Source organism: Limulus polyphemus, unplaced genomic scaffold (assembly GCF_000517525.1).
Source record: "Limulus polyphemus unplaced genomic scaffold, Limulus_polyphemus-2.1.2 Scaffold91, whole genome shotgun sequence".
Taxonomy (NCBI): Eukaryota; Metazoa; Arthropoda; class Merostomata; order Xiphosura; family Limulidae; genus Limulus; species Limulus polyphemus.
In genome coordinates, this window is record NW_013665701.1 from 1205845 (window position 1) to 1215773 (window position 9929).

The 9929-nt window shown below is 31.9% G+C and overlaps 1 protein-coding gene across 16 annotated transcripts in view; it reads left to right on the top strand.

Moving 5' to 3' along the window:
- The window catches only part of LOC106468799 (CUGBP Elav-like family member 2), a 371251-nt gene extending 361938 nt beyond the window's left edge, over nt 1-9313 (top strand). For all 16 annotated transcript variants that reach the window (XM_022397833.1, XM_022397811.1, XM_022397854.1 and 13 more), the window contains one exon: nt 5445-9313. The gene's annotated coding sequence lies outside the window, so the exon portion shown is untranslated. The remainder of the gene's footprint in view (nt 1-5444) is intronic.
- The last annotated feature ends 616 nt before the right edge of the window (nt 9314-9929 follow it).

Here is a 9929-nt window from a genome sequence, read left to right on the forward strand (position 1 = left end):
GTTTATTGGGCCAGCTGTTGATTGTAATAGCATTCTGGTATATCTGGAGTAGCTAAAATCAGTGAGGTTTATTGGGCCAGCTGTTGATTGTAATAGCATTCTGGTATATCTGGAGTAGCTAAAATCAGTGAGGTTTATTGGGCCAGCTGTTGATTGTAATAGCATTCTGGTATATCTGGAGTAGCAAAAATCAGTGAGGTTTATTGGGCCAGCTGTTGATTGTAATAGCATTCTGGTATATCTGGAGTAGCTAAAATCAGTGAGGTTTATTGGGCCAGCTGTTGATTGTAATAGCATTCTGGTATTCTGAAATTAGTAGTAGTGGCACTGTCTTCTTAAGTTTTTAATAGTTGAACAAGTTCAGGATCTTTGTGTTCAATTAGTATTAGGCTAGATATTAATATGATAGAATTCTGATTGCTCTATGTAGTTTTTTTTCTATCACAGATAAACAAGCTTAATGCTCTATAACACCTACACTGACAAAGCATGGTATGTTGACTTGTAATTTTTGTTATTACATCACAATAATAATGTTAATCACATCTTTCTTCACTGGCCATGTACTGGTTTCTAGTAAGAAAAGCATATAATAGCATTTTAATTACACACTTTGCATGTTACACACACACCTGCCAGTGATGCCTTTCACTTTTAAAATTGCTGGTGTGTTGAGTAAAAAGCCTCGTTGGTAAAAGTCAGTTTGCACTTGAAGTACTGTTGTACACACTTCTTATTGGATATCTGTATAGGATCAATAAGAAAAGATGTAAATAAAAGTATTCTCAGTTAAGTGATAGGTGGACAGACTGTTGATCTGGTATTTTTAAATGATGTGTAGTCAGAATTGGTTATCATTATGATATTATTTAATGTGTAGAGGTTTGTTGATCTGGTAGTGTTCTGGCATTTCTAAATTATTGGCAGACAAACTGTTGGTTGTTATCATAGCATTATGATATTTTTTAAGGGATACAGAGAGAAATAGCTGTTGATTTTTTAGTGTTTAAAGTAGACTGAAACTGTTGATCTGGTAGTGTTTTGGTAATTTTAAATAATAGGTGAACAAACTATTGGTTATTGTAGTGTTGTGGGGATTTTAGTGACTAAAGAGAGACACCTGTTGATCTGATAGTATTCTGGTAAATTTAAGTAACAGGTAACAAACTCTTGGTTATTATAGTGTTGTGGTGATTTTAGTAACTAAAGAGAGAGAGACACCTGTTGATCTGGTAGTATTCTGGTAATTTTAAATAACAGGTAAACAAACTATTGGTTATTGTAGTGTTGTGGTGATTTTTAGTAACTAAAGAGAGAGACACCTGTTGATCTGGTAATTTTAAATAACAGGTAAACAAACTCTTGGTTATTGTAGTGTTGTGGTTATTTTAGTAACTAAAGAGAGACACCTGTTGATCTGGTAGTGTTCTGGTAATTTCATATGATAGGTAGATATAATGCTGATGGCTATTTTCTTAGTCTTGATCATTTGCTGACATTTTTATGTTATTTGCCATTGCTACCATATGCAAAACTCTGTAACCTTGTGTATGTTTATAGATTATAGATTATTTTTTGAATGCAATATAGCAATATTTACTTCATAAAAATTTTTTATAGACATTTCAAAATATGACATACTTGAATAACTTGAAACTATATAATTAAATACAAATTATACCAGAGTTGAATCATGGCTGATAACTGTATGTCATTGCAAGTCTTCTTGGAATACTAAAAGTCTTCCTTCAAAAGTTTATTGATTAGCTATGTTAAAACAGAAGTGAGCCTCAATTCTTGCAAATAATGTGAGCTAATTCAACCACCGGTTCTTCATAGTTCTGCTAACTGTTGCTTAAAATGAAAAATCAAAACTTAATGTTAGTAGTATTTTTTAATATCTCTGTTTGCAATCTTCCTTTTAGGATTTATATTTTTACAAATGTTTTTCTCTTTGTGTGTTTGGTGTTTTATGATGAATCTTTAATATAAATGTGCGTGTGCAAAGAACTTTTATGTATTTAGTTTTTGTCAACAAAATTGAAACATGCCATCAATAAATATTCAAACTGTGTGTTTCATGTTTTCAGTGCTACACTTGTAAAAGTGAAGTGTCGTATTCAGCATCATCCATACATAAAACATTTTAACACTTGTAAAAGTGAAGTGTCACATGCATCATCATCTATACATAACACATTTTAACACATGTAAAAGTAAAGTGTCATATGCAGCATCATCTATACATAACACATTTTAACACGGTCTTTTTAGAATTATCTTTTGTAATAATTTTGTCTGATCTCATTAAAATGACCATAATGCATTTAGTTAGTTGTATAGTTTTGAACTCAACCCCATATATCCTTATATTTTCTTACACTTAGATTTCAACAGTATGAATTGTTGTATTATATAGGTTTTGAATTCAGTACCATGTAATATGTTTTTAGGCACCATATATTTTATGTCTGTATTGTCTAAATATTTCCATCAAGGGTACTATTTCTAATTCCATTTGTTTAAAATTATAGAATGCAAGTAACTCTTGTGTTACTAAATTAAAATTGTTTTCTAGCTGAACTTTGGCAGTTAATACAAAGGTGGTACTGGACTGTTCAGTAATATAGCTTGTACTCTTGTGTCCGTCACTGCAACTGTAAATAACAGTGACTGTCAGATACTACTATTCAGTCACAAAGAGTAACCCAAGAGATGGCAGTAGGTGTAGTTTACTAGCTTCCTTCCTCCTAGTGTTCAAAATTATCGGTGGTTAATTACAGCTTTGTACAAAAGTTCTGAAACAAGTTGCAACTAGGATGAAGTATCAAATCACTTAACACATTCTACTGGCTTTAACCATATCAGATTTGTACATGTTTCCTGTAACTAGAACAGTTGCAGGTTAATCAATAAATGTTGTGAGGAAGGGTAATGGCAAATCTGTAATTAGGGAGAGAAATGTCAGTCAGAATACCTGGTCAGTAAAAAATTGGAAGAACTGGTTTTTATAGCTATAAGATTATACAGCTTGTAGGTGATGGTTTATACATCAATTCAGAGTACTCAAATAGTAATTATAAAACTAGATACCACTTTGCAGAGGTGTGTGAATATACAGTGTGCTAATGCAGAAGAAACTATAAAAAAAGTTTTATTCAAAAGAGATGTTATGGTTAGAACATGCAGACACACATCTGTACAACTCTTTCAACCAATTCATTTTAACAAACTGTATTGTCTGTTAATAGTTTTATATATTAATCCTTTGTGAATAAATTTTTATATCACATTGTTGTGCACTAATTTAGAGTTACAACTTTTCTTCCTCACAACCAATGTTTTATTGGTTTTATTAATATTACTTTCACAAATAGAATGTTATTTCTTTGTTATACACGGTGTTTTCTTGTTCATACTAATGGTTATTTTCATGAATAGAATGTTATTTTTCTGTCATACTCACTGTTTTATTGTTCTTACTAATGAGTACATTCACAAATAGTATTGTTACACCAACAACTTAAAATGTCTTTGTAACGCATGACTTTCAAGTGTTAACTTTCTACACAAGTTTTACCTTCTTTTTTGTTTTTTATTTTTAAAACAATATTCAGCATTATGTTTCTTTGATTTAAAAGATGTCATTGTCGAGTGTGAGATCGAGTGGAAATTTATATTGCTAGAAATTATTTATCTAAAATTGTATTATTTGATATAAAATGTGCGCATTATTTATACTAACCACATTTGTGTTATATCTGTCTTGAACACATTCATCCTATTTCTTATGATTCTGTTACACGTTTACTTCATTTCCTTTAAATCTATAACACATTTGTTCTATTTCTCGTCTTTCTTCAACACATTGTCCCATGTCTTATGATTCTGTTACACGTTTACTCCATTTCCTTTAAATCTATAACAGATTTGTTCTATTTCTCGTCTTTCTTCAACACATTGTCCCATGTCTTATGATTCTGTGACACATTTACTCCTTTTTCTAGCATTATGTAACTTATTTTCTTCATTTCCTATGCGTATATAACTCTTGTGTACCTCAGCGCGAAAAACAAACAAACGAGCTATAATGTTTATAACAAATTTCCTGATATTCTTTTGCACATCTGTGCCATTTCCTGTCTTTCTACAGTACGTTTATTCTACTTCCTGTTGGGCTGGGTGTGACTGAGTAGTTAGCCTACTGGTACAGTTAATGCATATTATACGGTAAAGTTCCATTATTAGATATAAAAATAACGCAAAAGTTTACAGTGGGAGCTTTTCACTAGTAGCTTTCCCTTTAGACTTGTCAGTTCAAAATAAGGGACGTCTAACGCGTGTATCCCTTTGTGTACTTTGAGTGAAAATCCTGAAACAAACCGTTTTCCATCTTTCTATAACACTTGTTCCGTTTCCTGTTTCTTTATAACATATTTGTTTCTTATTTTTATACAAAATATTGTAGTGTTTCCTATTTTATCATAACTTAACTGTCCATATTATCTTTATAATACACAGTTTTCTGATGCTTTTTTTATAACTTACCTGATGTTTTTTTCTCATGTTGCTAGTTCAGTCATATCTTGTTTAATACTCAAAGTTATTTAATCTAGGGCTCTCATATAGGAGCCGAAAGATAGCTTTTCTTGATACCTTTATAAAGGTTGATAACCTTTATATGTGAAGTGCTTAAATAATTATATCTAGTAACTCTCTACCAAAATATTTTATTCGGTAAACCTAACTTATTTATCTCGGTTACTTCCAGTTAAGCAAGTGAAAATTTTGAGTGAATACAATATTCAGATATTCAAATCAGTGAACCTACTGTACGAGGTTATTTGACAATATTTCAGAAAGACTGTAAATCACCCAAAAAACCTAAATATTGAGAGACGCACAAAAAGCGCTGATATGTTTGCTAACTTAAAAGCAGCTGTAAAACTTTTTTGTTTTATAAATGATCATGGCAGTTAACAAATGATTTAATTGAAACAATAAATCAGTTGTTTTAGGTCAACATTATTGATACATTTTTGTTTATCATGGCATGTAGTTAGTTTTGTTTTTGTTTTTTGCCTATATGTTTCTTCTTTAGTAACAAAGTCTTAGTTTACTGTTTGAATAGTAGTGTCCATTGTTTGCCCTCTGGTGGTGGTTTATGTAACTGTTGAAACAGTTCGTTATCTGTCCACTTAGAATGTACACAAATATTATTTTTAATTGGACCTCAGATGAAATGTTTAAATGTAATATGTAGTTTCATGTGTGTGTGTTATGTGTAACAAGCTTCTACCATTAAGTAATATAAAAACCAGTAATATTAGACACGAAGACCAACGGAAAGAAAATTATTATACTCGACTAAATGGTGTCCACCAGAGGGCAGCTGTCTATGTTGCACTTTAGTTTAACACCCCTATTTGTTTCTTCTTTCCTAGACTGCCCACTTGGTGCATTTCACGTGACCTGTGTTTCCTGTACCCGTGCAGTGCAGTGGTGTGCTGTAACTTCTACTCCCTCTCCCACTTGACATGTACTCCACACCTCGTGGGGTTTCGTGAGTGTGAAGCCATTTTTTTTATTTTATCATTTCGAGAAGTGTCACCAGATGGCACTTTGGACGGGTGGTTGTCAAAGCAACGTCAGTGGAGACCCTAGCAGTTAGGCTTAATCTGATTGGAATACTTTATAGAAACTACTACCGTCCCCTTGTACAAAATTGATGTTGTGGTAATTGAGTTATCAGCCTAGATTCATACATAAATGTAAACTGGGGATTTTTGATTTTTTTTTTTGGTTTGTAGTGGCTTACAATATGTTTGTTTTGATTGTTTAAGTGGTGTTTTTGGAGCCCAATACTTGTAATGTTCTTTAATTTTAAGGTTTTTTTTTCTTCTTGTCCACTATATGTGGCAGCTGACGTAAGCATACATTATGTTTAATTCTCACTACGTTATGGCATTGTAGTTATGTCTAAGCACCAAAAGATTGTGGTGTTCTTTCTTTCTTTTATTTTAAATACTTGAATTAAACTTTTTTTAAGTATTCATATAAAATTTATAGTATATTTAGCACCCAAATTTGGAAAAATGCAGCGAATAACATCTTTTCCTGCTCAAAACAGCGAAAAAGAAGCCATGTGTTTACCACTTAATGAAGTGGTCGCTCAGTTGCTTTTCCGGCCAGGTAGATGTATTAGATTCAGTTTTGACAGATAACTAGAATAAAAATTAAATGAAGAACGAGAAAGAAATCTAATCTCTTGTTTAACTTCTTGTTGAAGTGTATAATAGGCAGTGAAAAAATGTATTCATATTTTAGGGATTGAAGCCTGGCTCAGGTTATTAGACAAACACAGTATTGCATCTTTTAAAAACGAGCTTAGAAAATGTGAAAAGATCTGTACACAAGTACTTGCACCAGTATTATACCACAAATATATATATATATATATACTAAACCTTCTTCACACTAGAGGACGCTTTATATGCAGCAGCAACCCATAGTACAGGGCGAAACTGTTGAAACGAACTCTGTATCTAGTCTACGTGTGTAAGGGGTTTCACAGACAGCGTATCTTGTGTCGTTGTTAACAAAACCAAAGACACAGTGTATCAAACACTTGCAGTGAGTTGACTGCCTTAAACGTGGTGTGATTATCCAGTTGTAACCTATTTTTGCTGTGACGTCACCAGTGTTTCCGGTTTGTTGTTTCTGGTTTGTGGATTCTTCATAGGTAAAACTGTTGTAGCAAATGTAGGTGTAGTTGTGCCCCGGTCAAAGTGTGGTCTTTGTAGTATGTGTTTCCATAGTAGTCGTTCTTGTGGCACGTAAACAGTGTTATCACGGTCAATTTGAATATTTTTCCATCAGAAAACTCTTCTTAGCCGTTGTACCCATGACGCCACCCATAAAACATTAAAAACCGAGAAAATTACATGTCATTTGACCATTGTCTATTTGTTTTGTTTTTTACTATATTATTCTCCACTTCAAACAGTTAAAGTTTATTAAAAGCTAACCATTTTTAAGAATTGATTGTTAAAGAGTAATATTTTAAGTTGCTTATTCTCGTCATATTGTACTCTTCAAGTACGTAATTGGAAAACAGCAGATTTTTACTAAATGTTGATAATTTCTTAGTATAGAAATTTCCTTGAAAATATGAAGGTAATCAGAGCTACGTTATGATGGAAGAGTCTGTAAATTAGATGACATAAAAATTGGGGGCGTCACGGATACAGCGGAAGGCAAAGATTAAAACGTTATTTGGTGTTCTTTAGTACCTGGTGAATATGATATATAAGTTATTATACCATGAGCAAGCTGTATATTAGAAGCTAATTTGTGTCGTTGAAATATAATGGCTCAAAAGATTCCACTATGTAATGACGTTGGTTGTCAGTAGGGGGCGCCTCTACCCATCCGTATTCACCAAATTTGTGTGCCAAAAACATAGGATGTTAACGACTTGTTTGTTTGAAGGAGGCCTACTTTGACCATGGACTATATTACGTTTATAATTTTCATCTGTTTGTTTTCTTGAAAGGGAGGTATGTTTTATGTTTTGTTATTTAACGTCTACATTGTCATTTTTACATACGTGAAAATCAAAATGATCTGGATTCACTTACGTAACGCATACTGGATATTACTGTCTCTTTCTTAGTATTGAGTTTTTAACCATCAGTTGTATGGTCAAATGCGGTAGGCTAATTTACATCAGCCTCTGCTGAACCTAGGTGATGCGGGTTTTATTTTCATAAACGGAAAGGTGCACGTCTTTATTTTATGTGAAACCACGCCATCTTTCGGCAGTATGTGCTACGTTTTATAAATATATATATATATATATCGAAAAATTCACGTAGAATTTTCTGGAAATTATTTTTCCCACACACTGTCTTCTTTTACTTGTTTGATTTCAAGAATCACCTTGAAATTTTGCAGAATATTTCTATAACATCTAACAGAGGGAAAAGTAATTATTTTTTATTGGGAAATATAAATTTTAGATTTAATGTCCTCTGAAGAAAAGTAAATTATCTAAATGAAGTAATTCAGTAAGCTGGTTGGTTATGGAAATTGTTGAGTTTAAAATGTAATAGTCATGATTGATTTTTACATAGTTATGTAGGATTTTTCAAATGGATTTTTTTCTTATCAAATTGTATGAAAGATATTGTACGGGAATTATTTTTAAATTGTTTTTTTCTACTAAGATATTTTTGGAATGAAAACGTTTATGGTATTAATTTTTTAGACTTAAGTTCTTCAAACGTTTTTGGATCAAAATACTTAAAATATTCAGTAACTTACAAAATAAGAACACATCTTGTGAATATTTAGTTATTTTTAGGTAAAAACTTAAAAATGAAACTGGGTGGAGTTTTTAACTACATTTTATATGTAAGAAGTTGTGCACAGGGAAAAAAAGAAACGTTATAGGAAATTTCGTTTTTGTTCCTGTAATGTTTGAAAAATGTAGACACTATTGTAGCCCGAAATAAGTACAGCATTCCAGTTGGCTGTTTAGAAAAGTTGGACAACCTTGGCATGTGTTGGTAAAACGAATAAGTTTATATATATATATATATATATATATATATATTATTTTCACATGTATTTGTGGCATTGTTTACCCGTCGGCCTCAGCAGAGGGTGTATTGTAACGTTCAGTGTTTGTTCAGAAGTTTTGACGGGATGTGACAGTGATAAGTTTGTAGCCATAGGATAAACCATTGGTATATTTTGCAAAAAAGATAAGAGGCTATCATTAACTAAACTTTACATATATTTGTCAAGTTGCAGTTCTTATGTTACCCGTGGCTTTATGGAAGCTGTTTTTGGGGTTTTGCGCACTAATAAATAAGGAGAGTTGAAAATACTCGTGTCAGTGTCTGAGTTTTTACTCTAAACTTTAAGAGATAGGAGTTTTTGTTTCATCTCATAATTATTACTGATCTCGTTGAAAATAGTAGCATTTAGTCATTATTTTATAACGAAATTTCACCTTTGGAATGAGTTCAATTATGATGTTATGTTAACAGAAGTTGACGATTAACTATCATTACTTCAACCACAATCTACAAAAAAAAATTGTCTAATGAGAAACAGTTGTCTTAAGTAATAGATCAGATAATCTATTTACAAAATGGCTGTTATACATTAATTCTAATTAGAAAATTTTAGAACATGATTTGTTTTAGGAAAGAGTAACAAAAGCATACAAATGTTATTTTGTTTATTATATTAATGACATGGACTTAAATGTGTAACGTTAATTAAATTTGAACCTCAGCACTAAGTAAGCCTGTTTGTCATGTATAACATAATGTTTGTATTTTCAACTTAATATTATACCATTCACTGTAGTCAGTTTAAAAAGCCCCCCAGTGGAACAATGGTATGTTTGCGGGCTTACAACGCAAGAAACCGGGTTGCGATACCCGTGGTGGGCATAGCACAGATAGCTTTGTACTTAACTACAAACAGTTAAAAAAGTCCAAAAATTTCTTCGCTGTGCCTAATTCGCAATACATCCTTATTTGTTTTAAAGGGGAAATTCAAGAAATAGTTATATTTTAAAATATTTTTTCTATTATTCTTCAATTATATTAAAAAGCTATATAAAAAAGAAGTGATTAGTTTGTTTGAAGAATTATAAGCCAAGAATCTGCAGTGGACGTAATGCAGATAGCCCATTGTGGGCTGAAAACAAACAGATTCTTTGAAAAACTATAATATAGTACACGGCACAAAAATTATGATGTAGAGATTATATAAGTGGACTGCTACAGCCTGTTAAATCTGTAGTTCTTGTTGGTTATCTCGAAACAGCAAGTTATCTGCGTAGGTCAACTTTTTGAATGAAAAGTTGTGTTAATCAAATAGACACACAGACTCGTAAGAGAGATTTGTAA